Source organism: Pseudophryne corroboree, chromosome 2 (genome assembly GCF_028390025.1).
Source record: "Pseudophryne corroboree isolate aPseCor3 chromosome 2, aPseCor3.hap2, whole genome shotgun sequence".
In the NCBI taxonomy this organism is placed as follows: domain Eukaryota; kingdom Metazoa; phylum Chordata; class Amphibia; order Anura; family Myobatrachidae; genus Pseudophryne; species Pseudophryne corroboree.
The window spans coordinates 364,146,642-364,171,655 of record NC_086445.1 but is presented as its reverse complement, the minus strand read 5'-3'; the positions used below and the strand labels follow the sequence as shown (position 1 = coordinate 364,171,655).

The following is a 25,014-nucleotide window of genomic DNA, read 5'->3' as shown; positions in this document are numbered from 1 at the left end:
CACACACACACAATCAACATCAAGTCTCCCTAAATATGTAAAACTTGAAAAATTCATCATTATGTCAAGAAAATAGAAATTCAAGTTTAATATTATGGTGTGGCAAGCTGGGCAGCTGGTCATTATCTTGCTGTCGTGATGATGGGCCTATCTCTATGTGCAGGCCTGGAGCTGTTGTTCCACCTGCTCCACTTTTAATGTGGCCCTGGATAGATAGATTATAAACAGATAGTGTGATGGTAATGCATTTGATATTTGTAGACACTCACTTGATGTGAAAACCTGAATCTTCAGTGACTGCACCTTGGACCATAGGGAATACCGGGAAGTGGGTGTAGTCCAGTGTACAGTGTGTATATAGGTTGTAATGGCTGAATAAAGAAGCACTACATTTGTTACCCTTGCTTCAGTGTTCTACAATAAGCAAAAACATGGTGTCAGAAGAGGTTTTTTATGGACTACTATTACTCAGAATGTGCAGGGATCCTGCAGAAGTACTAAAAGCTGTGATAACTAGTGAGTGATGAAACTGGCATGTACTCTTGTTACATTAAACTATGAGTTACTATGGATAAGCTGTCCCCTGCATTTGAATTCGGCTTCACCCTGCCTAAGGTCTGCCAGCAGGAGTGAGAACAGAACAGATTCTCCTCCAGACACCTTAAGTAATGATAAAGGTAACCCCAGGAAAGGGCACCCCTTGCTTAACCAAGTTCAAGCACACATTCAGTCAGTCAGCATCAGGTTCATACACGGCTGCAGCCAGTGAACAGTCAACAAAATAACCTTTGTAATAACTAGCCACACGTGTGTAAAGTGGAAAGTAATAGAGCAGAGAGAGCTTTATTTCCTACCAGCAGTACATTATAAAGTGATACAAATTAACATATCGTGTCGTCGATTCCTGACACGAAGCTTAATCCTATTGGCTAATAAAACTTTTATCTTATACGTAATATGTTTGCCAACGTCTATATTTTTTTATATGTGTTTTTAAGTGGAATAACTGGGGTTTTTTGCTAACCTCGAAACCTACATATGTCTGGTTATGTTTTTACACCTGCTATACCGCAAACTGACAAATACCCTTTGAAGCTCACATGTCTAGCTGCTGACATTATATTTCTGCTAGGAAATTACTGTAAAATATATCTTAGATAAAGGTCACAACTTCACAATATGGGTTCAAACAAAGTACAATTGTCTTGTACTTTTTCCTGTATCAGCACTAAGCTAAAACAATTAGGAACAGATTATCAGATGTCAATTATAAATGGAGTCTTATGAACAAATATGACTTACATCTTTATCAACTTCCCCTCTTTGTTTCAAATTTTTACCTTTAATTTACCCTTCCTTTACCTGGTCATTGATTCTATAGGGATACCTACTTTCATGACTGGTGTACCATAAGGGCACTCCAGGCATGGGCTAGTCCATTCAACATCCCTATGCTTGGGCAGAACCAATGTTCCCTATTTTGTTATCCCTAACCACAAAAGAAAGTACATAAAGGAGAAGCATTTTCTGAAGATGAGATCGTGATAATGTTCATAGTCCTTGCTCAATAGTCCTTGAAAGTCTTTTTGACTCAATATTGTGACAGCAATGTTTCTTTAGATCACATCATCATAACAGCAGGGACAGCTTCTTAGTATTTTGTATGGCAGCTTTCTCAGTAGTGTGATGTGGAGTTATATATTATAGCTCCTCCAATAAGTTTCATATAAATTGGTTGCAGTTTAGCAGTTTCAGCAATGCCTTAGGTAGAAAAACATTTTAGTGTCAGTATCCACATAATAAGCCTTACAATAAAATATGCAATTAATAGCAAAACAAGTCCCTTAGTAACAATAGATAATATTCCTGAAAAGCAATTGGTTGTATAGTGTTTATAAAACCAAGAAAAGAAAGAATCTGGAAATACACTGGTATAATTATGATTAGTAGCGAACTGATTTTTTAACTGTATTACTTCATTCATCTTTTTATCAATAATATCTTCTGGGTTAGTATCATTAGTTAAATAAGTGCAACATTTAACTCCATACACAGTTTGCAATGTGACACAATAGCCTGCAGATACAGTAAACAATTGGTGACAACTGTTTATATTGGTCCTGTTTTACATTCAGTGACTAGCATCTTCTATGCCTATTGTCTTTACCTGGGTAATTGTTGACATCCTATGTGTATTCCCTTTTGTTCTGTTATTTTTGGCATAGTTACTGATCATTGCACTATCACTTGACTTCTCATATAAGTAAGGGTCAATTATTACTGTTAATATAAGAATAACCATGCTAAATTGTATTTGTATATTTTGATTATGTATCGTGATTGGATAATACTTCCTTTGTTACTTTCTTGCAATGAGATGCGTCTATTCACGAGTCTCTTTCACTCAACGTGACTGAAGTGGCGTTAGTCAACAGAACTTAAAATGGTCCTTTGAATTTGGGTTCAAGAGACTTTCTCTTTCTTAGTGACCACCCAATTACCTTGCTTTAGTTCATGTGAGTCTTGGGAACAGTTGGTGTCTGGAATAGAATCAAACACTTTGCCATGCAATTTGGTTAGTTGCTGTTATATATGCATTACATAATAAGTTAAGTTACCATGCTCATGTTGCCGTTGCTGTGGAAAATAACAGCCTGTCCTAGCAACAATACCGAACAAGTTTTCATATGGTATTAACCTATGCTTTCCACTTGAAGTATTTGTGAGAACAAAGCAATGGGTAAACCTTTTAGCCATGTTTTGCCTGTTTCTGTAACTTATTTTTATAGCTTTAGTTTTAAGGTAATAGATAAGTTTTTCTACATGTCTACTACTTTGCCTATAGGGAGTGTAAAAGGCCTGAGTAACACCCAGATATGACAGAATTTTGCCTAATACTTCTCCTGTGAAATGGGTACCTCTGTTGCTTTCAATAACTTAAGGTACTCCATATCTACATATTACTTCTTGCATTAACTTTTTTTTTTCAACTGTTTTGGCGTTTGCTGCCCTGCAAGGCCAAATCTTGACCCAATTTGAAAATAGATATTTGCACACAAGTACATTTTCATACCCAGAACATTTAGGTAACTGGATAAGGTCTATTTGTAATTGCTGAAAGGGGTAGCAGGTTTGCGGGGTACTTTTTGCTGGTACCTTCACAACCTTTCTTGGGTTATGTAAAGCACAAGCTACACACCCTGCAACATAAGCCTGTGCTGCCTGTGTGAAACCTGGTGCCACCCAATGCTGGTTCAGAATTCTCACCATTGCATCTTTTGATTGGTGAGTTTTTTATGCAATATTTGTGCTAAGACTGGGTAAAGTGAGCGTGGTAAACAGAGACGGTTTCCCACCATCCAACTGTCACCGTGTATTCGCCCACTTAATTTTTCCCAATCTTTTTTTCTCCTTGCCTAAGACCTGTGCTTGTAATTTGCACAATAACTGTAAGTCTAATGACTCTGGTATGACAGTTAACATCACCTGAGTGTCTGGCAGAGGCTGGACTGCTGCAGCCTTTGCTGCCTGATCAGCAGTATTTTTGTTAGTGTGTGCCTTGACCTTTATGACTACTGATTTGCTTGGCAATTGAAAGGCAGCAAATAATGCCCTAATACAGTCTGCATGTTTTATTGGTTTTCCTGAAGAGCCTATAAAATTTCTTCTCTTCCAGACAACCGCATAGTCATGGGCAATACCAAAGCATTACCTTGAGTCTGTATAAATGTCAACTGTTTGACCTTTAGCATAAATACAGGCTGCAATCAGTGCCCTAAGTTCTGCCTCCTGAGCTGAACTACCTGGTTGCTGGGGTTCCTGTATTAAGATGTCTGTTTCTGTGGTAACTGCAAAACCTGTATGCGGTTCCCCATCCACATAGTACCTGGAGCCATCCACAAATAAATGTAAATCTGCATTTAGTAGAGGATGTTCCTGTATGTCTGGTGTACTTGCGGTTTCAAGGTTCATTAACTCTATACAATCATGTTCTTGATCGTGTGTAGAAATTGAAAAATTTTATTGGTTTTCTGTGCCTGTCATATCATCATCACTCGCACCATTCCTGCCTGTCATTTCATCATCGCTCGCACCATTCCCCTCTTCTGAAACCAGCGGCAATAATGTAGCTGGGTTCAAAGAAGTACAACGTTTGATAGTGACATTGGATGGTGTAAGCAATGCTACTTCATATTTGGTTAGTCTAGCAGCAGATAAATGTTTAGTCTGCGCTTGGTTAAGAATTTCAGTCACTGAGTGAGGCCCCCGTACAGTTAAGGGATGACCCAGAACAATATCAGCAGCCTTGTCTACCAGTAACGCTGCTGCTGCTACTGACTTGACACATGTTGGTGCTGCCCGTATGACTGGGTCTAACTGTACTGAGTAATATGCTAGGGGTCGCTGTTTGTCACCATGTACCTGCGTTAATATTCCTTGCGCATGGCCTGAAATTTCACAACAAAACAAATTGAAAGGCCTTGCATAACCAGGAAGTCCTAGTGCTGGTGCTGATATTATGTCTGTTTTTAACTGACAAAAAGCATCTAGCTGTTCTTGTGTCATGAGTAATGCACCTTGTGCATTTTGTCCCTTTAGGGCATCATATAACACTTGTAGTTTTTGTGATGCGCCTACAATCCACTCTTTGCAATAAGTGATTAGTCCTAAAAGGATATGAGTTGTTTACATGTTTGAGCAGGTTTAACTTCTGAAATAATTGTCCTCCTTTTTGTAGTGATATGCTTACTATAAGCAGAAATGCAGTGTCCTAGAAATTGTACTTTGTTTTGTGCATATTATAACTTATTTCTATGTACCCTACATTTCTTTTTTGTATATGAACAGCAATAAGGCTTGACATTTGGGTTCTATTTAAAAATACCTTACACTTGTTTTTTTTTTATGGCATCATGTAAAACTTAGTTTTCTGTGATGCCCTTGGAATGTATTTTGTACAATAGGTGATTAATTTTAGAAATGACTTAAGCTGTTGTAAGGTGCGTCATAGAGATATTTCTAAAATAAACCTCCCTCCTTTACTGTTATATGCCAAGCATCAACAGTGATGCAATGTTAATGTATGTTCACCTAACATCTTTTAGAGGTATCATTTATGCATTGTTACAGTTTACAGTTACAATCTTGATTTTATACCATGTAAATGTAATTGTATCATGAGGGCAGACTTTTATTTTAGGGGTATGGACTATAACTACAGTTCTGCCCACTTCTCATACCTAGTTTACCTCATCACTTGGCCCCACCCCTTGTAATAGTTACCCAAACACTTCCTGATTCTCTGGCATTTTATTACACACTGTAACTGGAACAGTAACGAGCTGTACATTAAAGAAAATATTTTCTTACATCTGTAACATGTTTCTAATTATCTACCTATGAACTGTTACTCTTTTAGACACAGAGATATTAATTTTACTGTGGAGATTTGTTTAATGCAAATACATGTCATATTTGTAGTCTTATGACAGCCCTTTGCTATTGGCTGGGGCAATATTTATTTGGCCACAACACATTTCATTATACTTATCCAAAACTTTATATTAAGAGAATACTATTTTACACACACAAATAAAACACTGAGAGTGAGCCAGCACTCTCCCAACTCCGAACAGGGGTTGGCTGGAGTTTAATGATAAACCATTAGAACTTACATAATACATTATATCACACACTTTTATTGAAGTCTACAAGTCATTTGTAGCCACTGATTTAATACATATTTACCAATGTAATTTACAGACTATATATTTTGCTATTCTGTGGCACAAAATGACAGAAAAGTGCAAACACACTGACTACAATTCATGAATAATCTCTTTACACAATTTGATAAGCATGCAGTTTCAGAGACAAAAGCAGCCTGAAACTGAGACTTTTGGACCCCAGTTTTACCTAATGACGGACCAGACCAGCCCACATGGGAAGGCAAAGAGGAGTAAATAATAGATTACTTCACCAGCTGGATTTATGTTTGCATTTCCATGCCACCTGAGTCCAATTGTCCATCACTAAGCAGGATCCAGAAAACTCATAACCCTTTTTGGATTCTATTTCTAGGTTTAAATTATTTTTAATTTTCTTACATGTCTAATGAACTCCATAAATTGTTGTTTAACATCAGGGAGTTCTGTAACTGTTGTTATGTTAACAGTTCTGAATTTGTTTATGGCTTGTACCATGTTGTGGTTCTGCGCCGCTCTGCCTGCGCTGCGTTACCATCCACAGCTGCTACAGCAGGTGTGATTGAATCTTGTGTACATACCGGATACAATCCATACGGGACTGGTCCCTCGGGTACAGTATATGCTGGAGGTGCAGATGCCAGACTAGAGACCACACATCCAGTTTTTTCAGGATGCACTCCTGGTCTTTTGACATTACATGCTGTGCACTCTTTAGTTTGCCAATGCATAAGTTTAGGGCATTCGCATCTCCAAGTATATTTTGTAGGTTTGTTATTTTTAAGTAATGGCAACCATTCACTGATAGATTTTTTAAACCTAACGGATTTCCTAACATTTGGTCCTTCACAGGGTTTACATTTGTAAGACCAGGGTGTCTGACAAACTGGACATATTGTGTCATCTGGTGGGTTACAATGTCCACAATTTGGAAATGCCCAGTAAGGATACCCTTTGGTTTTCTTGGGACCTCTACGTCTCATTGTTTCCTGTCTTGATGTGTCTGCATCATCCCAGTCATCCAAACTTATTAGGGACAGTTGTTCCTGAATTTGGTCTACCTCTTCTAACTCTTTTTCATACTGAAGTAACTCACCCGTGTCAATCCACAACTCAAGCCTACGCTTCAGTTTATTATCCTTCACATATCTCCCATAGGTTACTCTAATCTGTTTCAACCTATCCGGGTCCAGAGTGCCATCAATAGTCACTCCTGCCCGTTGAAACAACCGTCTCATACCCTTCAAGCATTGCTCACCATGTACATTCTTTATAATGTCCATGGCACTCCGAGGTGCTTCATCCGAAGGATAAGTATTTGTATTTCCCATACTTATGGCCAGTAAGTATTCAACAAAATCCGGGAAATATCAGTAACCTGGATCTAACGGATCCTCAGAGATATAACTGTGAGGAAAATTGCCTGGAACAGAGGTGATTTGTAACCAATTTTTACCTATGTCACTATCCTTTGGAATGAAATGACATCCCATCAATATGAACACATCATCTGGGTTTTCTCTATTTTCCCAAACCCCTTCTTCTGCAGAGTACACTACTGCTTTAAAAACAAATGGATGTCCCTCCCCTAACTTATGTATGATAGCTATGCAGACACAATCCTGACAGGACATTTAACTTGCATTCATTGCTTGCACTTGTCTGTATTTACAGATCACGGAAGAGAGAGAAAAAAAGTTTTAAACGACTTCCGTTCCTGATTTTTTTTCTTAACTCTGTACACTATAATTTTTTAAGCGACAGGACGTGCTTTATGGTACTAACAAGGTATGCAAGTCAGATGCAATGATATTCTACTGTGATTACAACTTAGACTCTTATATTGTGTACAATATACTGCTCTGAATCTTTCAATTCAGAAAGTTTATCTGACCACTTTCTTCCAATGTCTCTTACTGTAGGAATGAAATGGCAACAAATTGGTGCAAAAATGTCAAATCCTTCTTCCCAAGGTTCAGAAAATAGGGGAGATTCTCCTGGACTACAAATATAATGTAAACAAAATGTCTGATTGTGGTGCGCCTTTACTAAGAGTACTACACACTTACCAAGGGGACATGTTTGTTTCTTAACTCTGAGTTCTTTCTAAAGTCTCCCTACACTATTTTACACATTTATACTGCAGTAACAATGACTTAACCTACGTTCTAATTCTCTTTATAAGACAAACAAGACAGTGTTCCAGCCCTCAAATGCCACATGGGTCACTTGAGTATGCGTATAGGATCGCTACCGCACCGGATCACCTGACCAGACTTATTGGACGTTTTAACTACGCCACTTCAATCGCCTGTTTATTTTAGGTATACAGACCAAGTACACAGGTCCCAGGAGCCGCTACCACCAATGAAGGCAGCTGCAGCAACGTCCAGTTTAACAACCCGTCAGTTGATTATGTATACACACTCTGAATACTCAGGATAAATTCACGCTCACATTCATTGATTCATACGCCTTTGTAACATATATAAGCACATATAAGCAAGAGAATAGAAGGAAAATGAGAAAATCAACCTGCTTACTGAGTGAACTTTGTGCGCACGATCCCGATCCCTGTCTTGCAGCAGAACAGATTGGACAGTTAACGGGAATGAGAGTCTACAGAGAAATATCTCTACGTACCATGCATGGGTTTTGAGTCTCAGTCCAGGAACCGTCCGCCCAGTCGTCCGCTGTTCAACAGGTGATGTGGGATCTCGGATTCGGAACCTCCATATTGATAAAGGTAACCCCAGTAAAGGGCACCCCTTGCTTAACCAAGTTCAAGCACACATTCAGTCAGTCAGCATCAGGTTCATACACGGCTGCAGCCAGTGACCAGTTAACAAAATAACCTTTGTAATAACTAGCCACACGTGTGTAAAGTGGAAAGTAATAGAGCAGAGAGATCTTTATTTCCTACCAGCAGTACATTATAAAGTGATACAAATTAACATATTGTGTCGTCGATTCCTGACACGAAGCTTAATCCTATTGGCTAATAAAACTTTTATCTAATACGTAATATGTTTGCCAACGTCTATATTTTTTATATGTGCTCTTAAGTGGAATAACTGGTTTTTTTTGCTAACCTCGATACCTACATATGTCTGGTTATGTTTTTACACCTGCTATACCGCAAACTGACAAATACCCTTTGAAGCTCACATGTCTAGATGCTGACATTATATTTCTGCTAGGAAATTACTTTAAAATATATGTTAGATAAAGGTCATAACTTCACAATATGGGTTCAAACAAAGTACAATTGTCTTGTACTTTTTCCTGTATCAGCACTAAGCTAAAACAATTAGGAACAGATTATCAGATGTCAATTATAAATGGAGTCTTATGAACAAATATGGCTTCCATCTTTATCAGTAATGTGTAGTAGATGTGGAAGCAGCCACTCAACTTTGCCTACAGTAGCTAGCTTATGGTAAAACCTGTATTCCTATGAATAATTACTTAGCACAGTATATTTCTCAACTCTCAGAACAATCAGATCCTCTTGGATGGGTGTTGGACAGTGGATGTGGTCACATGAACAAGAAGAAAGTTGGCAGAAATTTAAATAGACCATTAAAGAGCAGCCAGTATCTTTGAGCCTGCAAAAAAATAAAAAGAAAGCTCCTAGTAATCACTTATGAGAGTTTTCAACAGTTTGTATCTGGTCAACCGTCTACAGTAGAATCTGACCACAAGCCATTGGTAACTTTCATAACTAAGGCCCTCATTCCGAGTTGATCGCTAGCTGCTTTCATTTGCAGTGCAGCATTCAGGCCAAAAAATGGCAATTCTGTGCATTCGTATGGGGCGCACTGCGAACGCGCGTCATACTTTCACAAAAGCCGATGTAGTTTTACACAAGCTCTAGTGACGCTTTTCAGTCGCACTGCTAGCTGCAGAGTGATTGACAGGAAGTGGGTGTTTCTGGGAGGTAACTGACCGTTTTCGGGGAGTGTGTGAAAAAACGCAGGCGTGCCAGACAAAAACGCAGGAGTGGCTGGGAAAACGTAGGCGTGGCTGGCCGAACGCAGGGCGTGTTTGTGACGTCAAAACAGTAACTAAATAGTCTGAAGTGATCGCAAGCTAGGAGTAGGTCTCGAACTACTCTGAAACTGCACAATCTTTTTTTGTAGCAGTGCTGCAATCCTTTCGTTCACACTTCTGCTAAGCTAAGATACACTCCCAGAGGGCAGTGGCTTAGCGTTTGCACTGCTGCTAAAAGCAGCTAGCGAGCAATCAACTCGGATTGAGGGCCTAAATCGTTACATGAACGTCCCAGGAGAATTTGATGAATGATTATAAGACCACAGAAATAGGATGTGCAGTTGCTGTACTATCCTGATAAACACTTGTACTTTGCTTATACACTTCCTCATGCTGTGGACCAAAGTGAAAGTCCTGGACGCCTAATGCACAAAGAGATAGAAGCATATGTTGCCATGATTGTAGCTACTTTTCCAGTGTCTCTTGCAAGACAAGGACAGATTAGAAAAGAAACATTTATTCATTGTTTATACTTACCAACCAATGGAGATGTACCCCTGATGAAGTCTTGGAACAAGACGAAACGCATTGGGTTATCTATATTTTTTTGACGCTAAACTCCGAATGCACAAAAAAGGAGAAGGAGGAGATTGTAAAGATACATCTACATGCCCTCTGTCTAATAACTGTTTGGTGTCCATTGATGAAAAAGGATACTGCATTATCCCTGTATAATTACGGACAGTGAATTTTAATTTGTTTTTGTGTTTTTATAATAAATTTTAATGTGGAACATGTTATTATGATTTTCATATACTAAAGTATTAATTAGTCATATCAAGAATCCTATAGGGGTTTATTCCTAATATTGGGTGTTAATACGACCCCAAGGTGCCTATTTCTCTATTGTCATATATATATATATATATATATATATATACTGTAATATATATATATATATATATATATATATATATATATACAGTGACAAGAACACTGGAATAGTGTTTGAGGGCAGGTATGTTTGTCCCAGGTTATTGTCTTACATGTATTAGGAAAATGTTTTGTTTTGTCAGAACCTTTTCAGTTTATTGGAAAAGCTGGATAAGGGCCCTGAAAGAGAGATAGGGCAAGTTCCAGACATTGGGCCCAGTTTGGGTCTTTGTCCTCACAGAGGGCTAATCGGGGTTTCAGCTGTTTAAGTGGGTTATAGGGCTGCTAGCCTGATTAGTGTGTGCAGACTGCCTGGGAAGACTGCAGGATCTCTGTGAGAGAAATACGCTTCCTTACACAAGTGAGCCATACAGTGTTGGTTGGAAAACTCTGTGTTTTTGTTTAGAGACAGTTAGGAACGTCTTATGTTTAGTTAGTGCCGGACAGGCAAGGTATTTTCTTTAGATGTTTGTTTTGTTTTCTGTTTAATAAAACTGGTCGTGGCCAGTTACACCACACACTGGACTTGTGTGATTCCTCAGCTGCTGCATAGCTGCCATTTACCCCACGAAACGGCACCTTGTTCCCTTACAGTGTTACAACTTGGTGGAGAATGCGAGCATTCCGTTCTGCGCATAAGTTAAAGCAGCAGCTTTATGAGGCCTGCCGAAAACGGTGGTTTATGCAGATACAGCCCGGTGTGAAGTTGCTGAGACTCACCCCTGAAGATTTGATATATGTCCTGGGTGAAAGCAGCTACAAAGCCACCTGAAAAATCTGTTGACATGGAGGAACTGCTTAAAGCCTTGCTGCAAGCTACAGTGGCTCAGCAGGAGGCCAACAGACAGCAGCAGGTGGCAATGGAGGAAAATTGAAGACTACAGCAGGAGGCCAACAGACAGCAGCAGGTGGCAATGGAGGAAAATAGGAGACAGCAGGTGTCTATTGACGAACTTTACAGGCAACAGCGTCAGGATAGAGAGGCCTTAACAGAAGTGGTGCAGAGCCTTGCAGCCCGGATTGGAGATGTGGCCGTCAGTGCCCCGACCAGCTCTAGTTCTATACGGGCCAGTCACTTCCTGCAGAAAATGACAGAGTTGAAAGAGTCATCATGGACCGCTATTTGAGATCTTTGCCCACGATCCTGCGCAAGTGGGTGAGCCATGGAAACCCGGGTACTGCTGACCAATTAGTGGACATGGTAGAGAGGTATTTGGCAGCAGAGGAATTACTGATGACCACCCAGCAACCCATAGATCCTCGACAGCGCCCTTCAGTAAAGACTGGTAAGACTGTTCCGTGGGAAAACGTTGCTGGGCGGTTAAGAGAACGCAAGGCTGGAGAGACTGTAAACACTGGCCCTGGAGACATGCCAATGGGGCTAGAACGGACTATGCTGCCCAAACGGGTTGATAATCGTGTGGTTAAATGTTTTAGGTGTGGTATGCCAGGTCATGTTATTGGCAATTGCCCTGTCACGCAAGAACCCATGCAATGTGATGCTGCCTTTGAATGTCGCAGAATGTCTTTCTTTGCTAGGTTAGCCTGTACTGTGGTACCTTCACCTGAGTTGGAAAAACAAATGTGTGATGTGTTCTTAGAGGGTAACCGGGTAGAGGCCTTGCTAGATTCAGGAAGTTTAGTTACCCTCGTGAAAGCTGGGTTAGTGAACCCCTTAAAGGTCCAGCAAATACCTATTGGGGTAACTTGCATACATGGGGATACCCAACATTATGTCACTGCTGAAGTGAATATAGAAACTTGTTGTGGGTCAGCAATGGTTAAAGTAGGACTGGTCCCCACCTTGGTGCATGAGGCCATAATAGGGAGGGATTTTCCTAATTTTTGGAAACTGTGGGAATCACGTTTATCAACAGATGTGAGAAGTAAAGAGCCAGTTGATAATACCGGTGATTTTATGGATGTACGTGTGTCTTCGGAACTTTCTGACCCTTTGCCTTTTGCTAATTTGGCTGGGGAGGTGACAGATGGGGAGTCCAGCGAGGACCCTCTTGCTGGGAACAGAGACATAGTAGTTAGAACTGAAAGCGTGCCTGAACTGGAGGTAAAGAAGGATCTGTTTGCATCTGAACAGTTAAAGGATCCTACCTTGATAAAGGCTAGAGAGAATGTTAAGATTGTTAATGGGGAACCTGTGGTACCAGGTGACAGGGTTACGTATCCCCACATGGCCATCTGTAATGAGCTCTTGTACCACATTGTCAAAAATGGTGAGGATGTGGTGGAACAGCTGGTAGTTCCCCAGCCTTATCGGAGAACCGTACTAGATTTAGCTCATAGTCACGTTACAGCAGGACATTTAGGGGCAGAAAAAACCACTGAAAGAGTTTTACAAAGGTTCTTTTGGCCAGGGGTTTATAAAGAAGTGTCTGAATATTGTTCTACCTGTCCTGAATGCCAGTATCATGCCCCTAGACCCCATTTCAGGAGCCCACTAGTTCCCATGCCTATTATAGAGGTCCCGTTTGACAGAATAGCCATGGATCTCGTGGGGCTCTTGTTAAAGTCCGCTCGGGCCCATCAGTATATCCTGGTAATAATGGACTATGCCACTCGATATCCTGAAGCTGTCCCTTTACGCACTATCACAACCAAGGCGATAGCTAGGGAGCTGGTGCTGGTTTTTAGTAGAGTGGGAATACCAAAAGAAATTTTGACTGACCAAGGTACTCCATTTATGTCAAGGATCATGAAAGAATTGTGCAAATTATTTAAGGTCACTCACCTCAGGACGTCCATTTACCATCCCCAAACTGATGGGTTGGTGTAAAGGTTTAATAAAACATTGAAAAGTATGTTAAAAAAGGTTGTTGATAAAGATGGGAAAAACTGGGATTGTTTGTTACCCTACTTGTTAATGGCCATCAGAGAAGTTCCTCAGTCCTCTACGGGGTTTTCTCCATTTGATTTGTTGTATGGTAGACACCCCAGAGGGCTGTTGGACATTGCCAAAGAGACATGGGAAGGACAGCCCACTCTTTATAGAAGCGTTGTTGAACATGTAACACAAATGCAGGATAGGATTGCAGCCGTGGTACCTATTGTCAGAGAGCACATGGAACAGGCCCAAAGTGCTCAACAGAGGATATATAACCGGAGTGCCAAGATACGGGAATTTGCTCCTGGAGATAGAGTTCTTGTTTTGGTACCCACTGTGGAAAGCAAGTTCTTAGCTAAATGGCAGGGTCAATTTGAGATTAGGGAAAAAGTGAATGAGGTTAATTACAAAGTTTACCAACCGGGAAAGAGAAAACCCGAACAAATCTACCATGTTAACTTAATCAAACCCTGGAAAGATAGGTTGTCTCTGTCAGCGGAGCCTTGCCCTTCGGTGTCTTCACCTCGGTTGCTTCCCGCAGTAAAGGTGTCAGAGACTTTATCAGCTGATCAGAACAATCGGGTTAAAGAATTTCTCATCCAAAATAGGGAGATATTTTCAGAGCTGCCTGGCCGAACGACCATAATAAAACATGACATTGTCACAGAACCAGGGGTCAGGGTCCATTTAAAGCCATATAGGATTAGAACTTGGAGTCATAGAGGAATCTAACAGTGAGTGGTCCAGTCCCATAGTTCTCATCCCGAAGCCAGACGGTAGCATACGCTTCTGTAATGACTTTCGTAAGTTAAATGAGGTGTCCAAGTTTGACGCATACCCCATGCCCCGTGTGGATGAGCTTATAGAAAGGCTGGGAACAGCAAGGTTTCTCACCATGTTGGACATGACCAAAGGTTACTGGCAAATACCTTTATCTGATAGCGCAAAAGAAAAAACAGCCTTTTCGGTTCCGGAGGTGCTGTACCAGTATAAGATGTTACCCTTTGGGTTGCATGGGGCTCCAGCAACCTTTCAACGGGGGATGGATAAAATTTTGAGGCCCCATAGAAAATATGCAGCTGCCTATTTGGATGATGTGGTAATTCACAGTACAGACTGGGGGTCCCATTTGGGTAAAGTACAAGCAGTACTGGACTCAATCAGAGAGGCAGGTTTAACTGCTAACCCAAAGAAGTGCTGCCTCACAATGGAGGATATCAAATACTTGGGCTTCACCATAGACAGAGGTCTGATTAGGCCCCAATTGAATAAAATTAATGCTATTCAAAACTGGCCTCGTCCAGTGAATAAAAAACAGGTAAGGGCATTTTTGGGAATAACTGGGTACTATAGACGGTTTATTCCCAATTTTGCGACCACAGCAGTGCCGTTGTCAGACCTTACCAAAGGGAAGCAATCAAATATGGTGAAATGAAACCCTGATGCAGAAAAAGCGTTCCAAGCGTTAAAAGTGGCTTTGTGTTCACAACCTGTATTGATAACACCAGATTTTTCAAAAGAATTTGTGGTACAGACAGATGCCTCAGAGGTAGGGATAGGGGCTGTGCTGTCCCAAACCAGAGATGGGGACGAACACCCTATCATTTATTTTAGTAGGAAACTCAATGAGCATGAAAAAAGGTATGCCATTGTGGAAAAGGAGGCTTTGGCCATTAAGTGGGCACTAGATACCTTGAGATATTACCTCTTGGGTAGACAATTCAGACTAGTAACAGATCATGCCCCTTTAAAATGGATGTATGTAAATAGAGGCAAGAATGCTCGTGTAACTAGGTGGTTTCTAGCATTGCAGGATTTTAAGTTTACTGTCGAACATAGACCGGGTACACAATTGGCCAACGCAGATGCATTGTCCCGCATCTTCTGTTTGGGGGCTAAGGTGTTCCGGCCCCTAGGTCGAAACAGGGGAGGGGGATATGTGACAAGAACACTGGAATAGTGTTTGAGGGCAGGTATGTTTGTCCCAGGTTCTTGTCTCACATGTATTAGGAAAATGTTTTGTTTTGTCAGAACCTTTTCAGTTTATTGTAAAAGCTGAATAAGGGCCCTGAAAGAAAGATAGGGCAAGTTCCAGACATTGGGCACAGTTTGGGTCTTTGTCCTCACAGAGGGCTAATCAGGGTTTCAGCTGTGTAAGTGGGTTATAGGGCTGCTAGCTTGATTAGTGTGTGCAGACTGCCTGGGAAGACTGCAGGATCTCTGTGAGAGAAATACGCTTCCTTACACAAGTGAGCCATACAGTGTTGGTTGGAAAACTGTGTTTTTGTTTAGAGACAGGAACGTCTTATGTTTAGTTAGTGCCGGACAGGCAAGGTATTTTCTTTTGATGTTTGTTTTGTTTTCTGTTTAATAAAACTGGTCGTGGCCAGTTACACCACACACTGGACTTGTGTGATTCCTCAGCTGCTGCATAGCTGCCATTTACCCCACGAAACGGCACCTTGTTCCCTTACAGTGTTACAATATATATATATACCCTGTTGCAAAGTGGATTACTGAGGCCATAACAACTATTCTGGTATTAGATGTGTTTCTGGTATCCGCCATTAGTGCAGTGGGACTGCAGTGCCAACCCTAGATGGGCCAGGTGTTTGTGCCGCACACTTGTGTCGCTTAGCTTAGTCATATAGCTACCTCATTGACCTCTTTTACTTCTTGGCATGATGTGCTGTTCGGGTACTATTTCTTTTTAAGTGCCCTTCTGTCTGACACTGCAGTGCCAGTCCTAGATGGGCCAATTGTTTGTGTCGCTTAGCTTAGTCATACAGCTACCTCATTGCACCTCTTCTTCATCTTTGCATGATGTGCTGTTTGGGGCCTTTTTTTTTATATCTGCCCTCCTGTCTGCCGCTCCTAGATGGGCCAGGTGTGTGTGCCGCACACTTGTGTCGCTTAGCTTAGTCATACAGCCACCTTTTGGCCTAAAAACAATATTGTGAGGTGTGAGGTGTTCAGAATAGACTGGAAATGAGTGTAAATTAATGTTATTGAGGTTAATTATACTGTAGGATCAAAATTACCCCCAAATTATGGGATTTTAGTCATTTTTATGTTGTTTTTTTTAAATCATCCAGATCCAAAACCAAAACACGAAAGGGTGGTTTTGGCAAAACCAATCCAAAACCAAAACACGAGCAGGGAATTAGAACCAAAACCAAAACACAAAAAGTGCCTGCCGCACATCTCTACTTAGAATGCATGATTCAACATTAGGTCAGACTAGTAGTCTGATCATATGACGTGCTGTAGAACTGTATCTTAATACAAATGTGTCCTCATACACTGTGCTTATAGTCGTTCCACACAGCCTCTCTCAGTGTGCAGGTCCCAGGTGACTCATCCGTGCCGAGCATCTTTTTTTGCTCAAATAAAACAACTGGAAGCAACAAAACTACTTTGCTAAATCACACTGATCTGCTTGATTTGCAACATTTTGTGTACAAATGAGGTTGAATCTGTATACGAAGTACTGCTATGCAGTGGCTGTGGCTTTTTATTTTGCCAAGTTTCCTTGTGCTTCGTCTGCAACTGTGTACGTGTTTAAAACTAATTCATGTGCAGTTATAGTCACAAATAAGATGCAAAAATGTAAAGAAAAAGATGGTATGCTACACCTCTATAAGCAATTTAGTTGCCCGGGCATTATCTCCATGTGGCATTTTATGCTAGGTGTATGAGCAGAGCCGGCCCTAGGCATAGGTAAGCTAGGCAAATGCCTAGGGCATTTGGTTTGCCTAGGGGCACCAGCAGCTTCTGCTGATTAAAATGATATGCAGCATGCCTATATTCTGTGTGTGACTGCGACTGTATCTGCATACCAAATGCTACGTTACAGTGTATTCTTGGAAATCACTGTAACATAGCATTTCGTAAGAACCCGTGTTTGATATTTCACGAGGATAGGGCTGAGCTCAGGACTTGCCCGCAGTTTTTGCCGAAAGTGGTGTCTGTTTTTCATGTAAATCAACCTATTGTGGTTCCAATACTGGCTGACACGTCCATTGCTCCTAAGTCCTTGGATATGGTGAGAGCTTTGAAAATTTATGTAAAGAGGAAAGCTCGTCACAGGAAATCTGTCTCGCTTTTTGTCCTTTATGATGCTACCAAAATTGGTCGTCCTGCTTCTAAGCAATCAATTGCTTGTTGGCTCAGGTTGACCATTCAACACGCCTATTCTTCAGCAGCATTGCCGCTGCCAAGTTCTATCCAGGCCCACTTCACTAGGTCAGTGGGTTCTTCCTGGGCGGCTGCCCAGGGGGTTTCGGCCTTACAGTTGTGCCATGTAACTACTTGGTCTATGCATACACATTTGTGAAGTTCTACAGGTTCGACACCTTGGCCTCAGACAACCTTCAGTTTGGTCAGGCGGTTTTACAGGGGTCTCAGCACTCTCCAACCCGTTCTGGGAGCTTGGGACTTCCCCATGGTACTAAAGTACATTCCTCAGTATCCACTAGGATGTTAGAGAAAATAGGAAATGAATACCTACCGGTAATTCCATTTCTCGTTGTCCATAGTGGATACTGGGTGCCTGCCTCAGTGCTTTGAATTCCTGCTTACAAGGTTGTAAGTGTTCTTAGTTGGGTCTGCTGTTGTTGTCCCTGTTCCTTGATGGGGTAGCATTGCTATCCTCGTTGTTAGCGTTGCTATCCTCTGTTCTGGTTAGCTCTGCTATCCGTTACTGTTGTGTGTTGGTTCGTTGCCTCACCGCTATGTTATGTGTTTATCCTTCTCTCATAGTATGTCCGTCTCCTCGGGCACAGTTTCCTAGACTGAGTTTGCTAGTAGGGGCATAAAGGGGAGGAGCCAGCACACACTAATTAATTCTTAAAGTGCCAGGCTCCAATGGACCCGATCTATACCCCCACGGTACTAAAGTACATTGCCCAGTATCCACTACGGACTACGAGAAAAGGAATTACCGGTAGGTATTAAATTCCTATTTTCTCACTGCTGTAAATCAATGCGCTTGCCCAGTGTGCAAAAAAAAGGGTTAATGCAACCCTGAACTACTTTTAGGATCTCTGGGCTGCACTGTGTGTAGTTACAGCACCAGTGAGCACCAGTAAAGGGTTAATGCTGCCCTGTATTAGGAGCTCTGGGCAGCACTGTAAGCAAGTGACAAAAACAACACCAGTGTGCACCAAGGCTTAATAGTGCTCTTGTATTAGAAGCTCTGGGGGGTAGCTACTGCACCAGTGGGACTAACTGTGCACCAATAAAGAGTTAAGCTAATGGTTAAAAAATAATGGCATTAAAAAAATATATTGCTGCAATTAAAAAGAGCTCTGGGCTGTGAGCAGTGCACAAGTAAAGGTCCTCAAGGAAAAATATTGCTATAATGCCCTGAAAAAAAGTTAAATAAAAATAAATATACATTTAAAAAAACAAAAATAAAATTTCTATGCAGACATAGAGCAACACCATTTTATGCCCCTGGCACCATATTAAGTCACCACAGTAATGCCCGTCACCATATTATGCCCCACACAGTAATGCCCCTGACACCATATTATGGCCACACAATAATTATGCAAGTACCGTACCTGTTACATGTAGTTATCAGGGGTTCTGCTCATTGTCAGGGGATACCTTCCTTCCCTCCCTCATTGCTGCCGCTGTCGGTAGGACCCGGGATGCTCATGCCGCTGCTTGCCCACCTCTGTCCCCGCTATTCTGCTGTTGTCCTCCGTCCTTCCAGTAGCTCTGTATTGAAAATGTCCCTCCCAAAATGGCCACCGCCACAGAGAAGACAGTTATTCAAGATACTAGAGGGCTCCTCTGTGGTGGCGGCCATTTTGGGAGGGACGTTTTCAATACAGAGCTGCTGGAGGGTCGGAGGACAGCAGCAGAACAACGGAGATGACAGCGGAACGGCAGATACGTAGCAGGCAGGCAGCTGCATGAGCATCCCGGGCCCTCCTCTCTCTGTCAGAGAGGCCGGCCCCAGGACAGCTGTGCTCAGAGCACCCCCTGATGGTGGCTCTGATGCCCTGGCAGTATAGTGGATATGCTCCTGTGTGAATTGGTGCCCAAATCACAGCGGGAGGGACTTATATAGAATCCAAACATGCAAGATCCAATGCCAAGAAGATTAAGTTTTGCCTCGTTTTGGAGTATGAGCAAGGTGGAAAAACCCGAGTCGGCATTCAGATTCTATCGGAAACTGGAGGATTGGGTGTGTTTGGTTTCCTAGAAACTGAGCCTGCACATCCCCAATTTAAAATCAGTTCAAACTTGTAGAGAAGTCATGGTGCTCTCCAGTCCAATAAGTCTCTTTCTGTGAGAATGTCAGTCTGAGTCAGTGCTGTGTTACGAAAAAGGTGGACCCCTACTCTTGGTGAGTGTAAGGTAGTTTTTGAGGAACATGTTTAGCCATAAACTCCTAATCCTGGAGCTTATGTTCCCCCTTAGTGAGTGCCCTGACCTTGATGTCCAGTGGCGTACAGTGCGTGTGGCAGCATCCAGCTAGCATTGTCCACTTACAGGTGTTTGTACGGTCCCATACTGTTACTCTGTAATTTCAGCTGGGCTTATCTCCTGGGATTGATCACCGGGGACACCCTGATTTGTTAGATTATGTGCGAATGAGTCTGAATCTGTATATGCTACGCTGCAGCAGCTGCAGCTTTTTCTCACACCAAGTACCGTTGTGCTTCATCTACGACTTTGTACATTGATTAAAATAAATTCCTGTGTGGTTAATGTCACAGCCCAGAATTTGTAGTACACTGTGAGTGGTGCATCACTGCATCTGTCATGTGACTAAGATGCAAAATCAAAGAAAAAGATGGTTCGCTACACTTCTCTAAGCAACTCAGTCACGCCAGGCACCATATGGCATATTAAGGCTATATATGGGGACAAATCTGTGTGTCTGATGACCATGAAATGTAATGTATGCTTATTTTAACCAAACTTGAGAACCATGTGGATGTGTACACTCCCCTATACTATCAGCCCCAATGTATCCCTAAATTCCGCAATTTTGGAAAAATTGCATAATTTTATTAGGAAATTAGAAATACAAGTTTACTACTATGATTTATGGCTGACAGTGTTTCAAGCTGAGCAGCTGGTCATCATCTTGCTATCATGACGATGGGCCTGTTGTCCTATAAGACCCATTTTTAAGCTGGCCCTGAGAATGCTCATTTTGGATCCATCCTTATATAGATATAGCCAAGGCAAAGAAATAGGACATTGCCAAAACAGACCTCTTTTGCTGCTATACAAAATTATCAATCAATTAAAAACAGATCAAGGCAACAACTGGCAATGGGGGTCATTCCGAGTTGTTCGCTTGTTATTTTTTTTTCCGTAACGGAGCGATTAGTCGCTAATGCGCATGCGCAATGTCCGCAGTGTGACTGCGCCAAGTAAATTTGCTATGCAGTTAGGTGTTTTACTCACGGCATTACGAGGTTTTGGTGATCGTAATGTGATTGACAGGAAGTGGGTGTTTCTGGGCGGAAACTGGCCGTTTTATGGGTGTGTGCGAAAAAACGCTACCGTTTCTGGGAAAAACGCGGGAGTGGCTGGAGAAACGGAGGAGTGTCTGGGCGAACGCTGGGTGTGTTTGTGACGTCAAACCAGGAACGACAAGCACTGAACTGATCGCAGTTGCCGAGTAAGTGTGGAGCTACTCAGAAACTGCTAAGAAGTGTCTATTCGCAAGTTTGCTAATCTTTCGTTCGCAATTTTGATAAGCTAAGATTCACTCCCAGTAGGCGGCGGCTTAGCGTGTGCAAAGCTGCTAAAAGCAGCTGCGAGCGAACAACTCGGAATGAGGGCCAATGTTAGTTAAGGGAAACTGACAACACAGTCTGGTATATGCTGTTCTATGACAATGTCCAGCTCACACTCATTAGAACACAGCACATAATAATGTCTCTTCCATGGATTGACACTGTTGTGCTGGAATCAGAAGACAGGTTTTACACTTACGCTGTTTATAGTCATTCTTTGGGTGCTATTTTTGGAGTGTGCAATATCTATATTTTAAAATGGGTCTAGGGTCCGGCGCCCATGTGAGGAGACACTGGTCACATCAGCTCTCCTGCAGCCCCAGCTACCGGGAGCCATAGGGCTGCCATCCCTGCCACTGTCACCACCAATTCTGGCCTCTAAGTGTAGGGGAGACACTCCAGCACTGTATGGACAAATTTTGTCTATGGAGCAGTCTTCGTCACTTATGTCTCCTATTTCGGTGGAAGAGGTGAGAAAGGCCATTGGTAATTTAAAACCAGGAAAGGCTCAAGGTCCTGATGGCCTTTCCAATGACTATTATAAAATCCTAGGCTCTAGGATAGATGGTACCTTGTTTAATGTTTTCAACTCTCTTCTTATCGGAAATAGCCCCCCTCATTATTTTAATTCTGCTATACTTAAAGTGCTACACAAGCCAGTACAGCCTAGTTCTAATACTAAATACCTTATTACTAAATAATACTAAATTCCTTACTAAATACCGACTATAAATTATTTATGAAAATTTTGGCTGACATGCTTAAAATTATTATACACGAAGACCAGTCTGGTTTTATCTGGGGACTTCACTCCGTGGGGAAATCAGAAAAGTCCTGTCTACGTGCAGTAGCTGGAATCCTCTGGAGCTGCTGGAATATATGCGATTCTCTCATTAGACGCCGAGGTGGCTTTCAATTTGGTCTCTTGGGAGCATTTCTTTGACTCATTATGCAGATTTGGTGCTCCAGAGGATTTCATAGCTGTTCTTCGATGTTTGTACTCTGGTTCCTCTTCTCAAATCTTATGTAACAGTTGTCTCTGCCCCCTTTCTCCATTGTCTGATGGGCAAGGTAGCACTAGCGCACACGGGGGGAAGGGGGGAGGGGGTTCTGAGTACCCTTCCCTGACAGACCAAATTGTTTTTTTCATGTAAAGGAGCAGCTGCTTAGGCCTGCGATTTAAGCCCTGCCCCTCCTGCATTTGGTTCTGCCCCCTTCAAAGACCCGCTATTCGCGGGCTGTGCACTTTTCTTTGCTGTATACGTCTTGGCAGGTCCTGTAATCTCCACTCTGCCTCAGTCCCTCCACTTGCTGCTGCTTCCTATCATTCAGCCCACTGCCAGATCCTCTTCCAGGAGGCACTTGTAAGTGCTTAATAAAACCAGGTATTTCCAGTTTATATTGGGCTTAATTCAGTAAGGATTGCAAATTCTGCTAATTAGCAGAATTTACAATCCTTTTGCTAGCATGCTGGAGGCCGCTCATCGCAGGGCGAGGCCGCCCAGCATGCTGACCACCGCCTCCCCCCTTCAACAAGCAAAAATTGCGAATGCATCTGAATTTCTGCTTGTTAGCAGAAATAGAGGATGCCTCCTGCCCTCAGGAGACCTGCCGCCATGTTCCCGATCGTGGCGGCTGCGTGTGATGTCATGCAGCCGCAGTGATTATGTCCCCAACACGCCCCCATTCGCATCGCACTGTCCCCCTGTTTGGCTGCCCCTGCAATGCTCCACCTCCACCTAGGAAATGGAGCATTGCCGTCCCGCGACCACCTCTGCCTGATTGACAGGCAGAGGCGATCAAATTTTCTGTGACTCCCTGCAGGAAATGTGGTCGCAAGCGCAGGATGGGCACTGCGCATGTGCCCGCATCTTTTTCTCAGTTTTTGCGGTTGGATCGCTTGATTAAGCAGTTACTTACCAATTAGATGTCATTGTTAGAAATTGGTTATGGGGGGAACCGCACAGATTGGAAAATTGTAATGAATAAATAATAATAGTCGTCTGAAAATAACTGATAGAGGTCAATGAAATTACTTCAAAATCGGGTAACCATGCACCTGGAGACTTTTTCTTGCCTATAAGGTGTATATAGGTTAACCATCAGTGGTGCTCCCCTGAGTCAGAAATGTATTGAGGTAAACACAAAAGAAGCAGAAAAACAGTAGACTCTTGTTGGGGAGCGCTCAATTTCAGATGCACAGGTGTATATAATGAATATCTGTTAAGATCATAATAGTTTTTATTAATTTGCTGTTAATAATATGGAGTTCCAATTTTGCCAGTACATGCAAAGTAGTAAAAAGAAATAAAATATAGTAAATAGCCTTGGCTATGATAAACACTCAGCCAGATTCCTAGTGCTATAATTGATGTGATTCCAGAGTGTGCTTAAGTCAGTGGTTCCCAAACTGTGTGCCGTGGCACCCTGGGGTGCCTCGGGACACTTGCAGGGGTGCCTTGGATTGGTGGTCCAGGACCAACCAAAATTATTTCTGGTCAATGCAATAGGCAAAACCAGTGCTGGTGGCTGCCGATCATAAAATATGTGGACAAACAGAAGCAAATCTTGTTCCTCACCACATAATGGAACCTAAAGATGACATATAAACACAATTTTTGATTTAATATTTATTTCAAAAATTCTCGCTAAGAAATTTTTGGCCTAGGGGTGCCGTGAATTAAATTCTGATACTCTAGGTTGCCATGATTCCAAAAAGTTTGGGAACCACTGGCTTAAGTGGTATCTTTATGTTGAAAAAAGATTTTTGTATATTTTTATGACCGTCATTTACTCTGCATAGACAACTTTAGAAAAAGGTTATTTCAGGGAGTTGAATCATAGGTTATATATCCAAAGGAAAGTATCCCATTAGTCTATGGTGCTTCCTGTTGACAAACAAGTGGATCTAGTATGCACCCATAAGTTGCAGTACCTGGGTGTTACAGGGTGGTCTCCCATCCAAGTACTGACCCGGCCCTCCACTATTTGGCTTCCAAGATCAGATGAGATTGGGCATCTCCAGTGGGGTATGTCCGCAAATTGCTGCGCTAAGCCCTCTCATCTGAATAGACAGTGGTAGCACATCTTAATAATTGTAAAAAAAAGGTGGAAAATATATATTATATTATTACTCAATTTAAGTAATAAAAGGATCCACTTGTTAAAGAATGGATAATTTGTACAATAGTTACAGACAGGAAGGTGTTTTCACATATGTATTAGTAATCACATGTGAAAGTGCAGGGAGTATTAATATATACCCTACACTCCATATTATTAACAGCAAATTAATAAAAACTATTATGATCTTAACAGATATTCATTATATACACCTGTGCGTCTGAAATTGAGTGCTCCCCAACAAGAGTCTACTGTTTTTCTGCTTGTTTTGTGTTTACCTCTATTAGATGTCCTTACCATTGTCTTTATCTGGGGGAATTGCTGTTAAAAAAAGTGTAATTTTTCCCAAACTGTCCTGTATACTGCAAATGCTCCCCCTTATGCTACCTAAGCAGGATACCAAGGAGCTTACCTTCCTCTTCTCCACCTTCATTTGGAATGGTAAGAAATCACAAATTGCTTATGTCAAGTTGACTTTGCCTATATCTGATGAAGGCTTCAGCCCTCCAGATGCTTCAGTCTTTGCTCAGGCAACTCTCTTCAGATACATCTCGGATTGGTTTATGCAACAATCAATATTTACTAACTATGTTGGAGGAAGTCCTCTTTCACCCATTCTCTCCTAGGGCTTTACTGCATATGCCTAAAAACC

The 25,014-nt window shown here is 41.8% G+C and overlaps 1 pseudogene; it reads right to left on the bottom strand.

The window, feature by feature from the left end:
• Positions 1-24,162: 24,162 nt before the first annotated feature.
• On the bottom strand, positions 24,163-24,282 carry LOC135052139 (5S ribosomal RNA; annotated as a pseudogene).
• Positions 24,283-25,014: the final 732 nt, after the last annotated feature.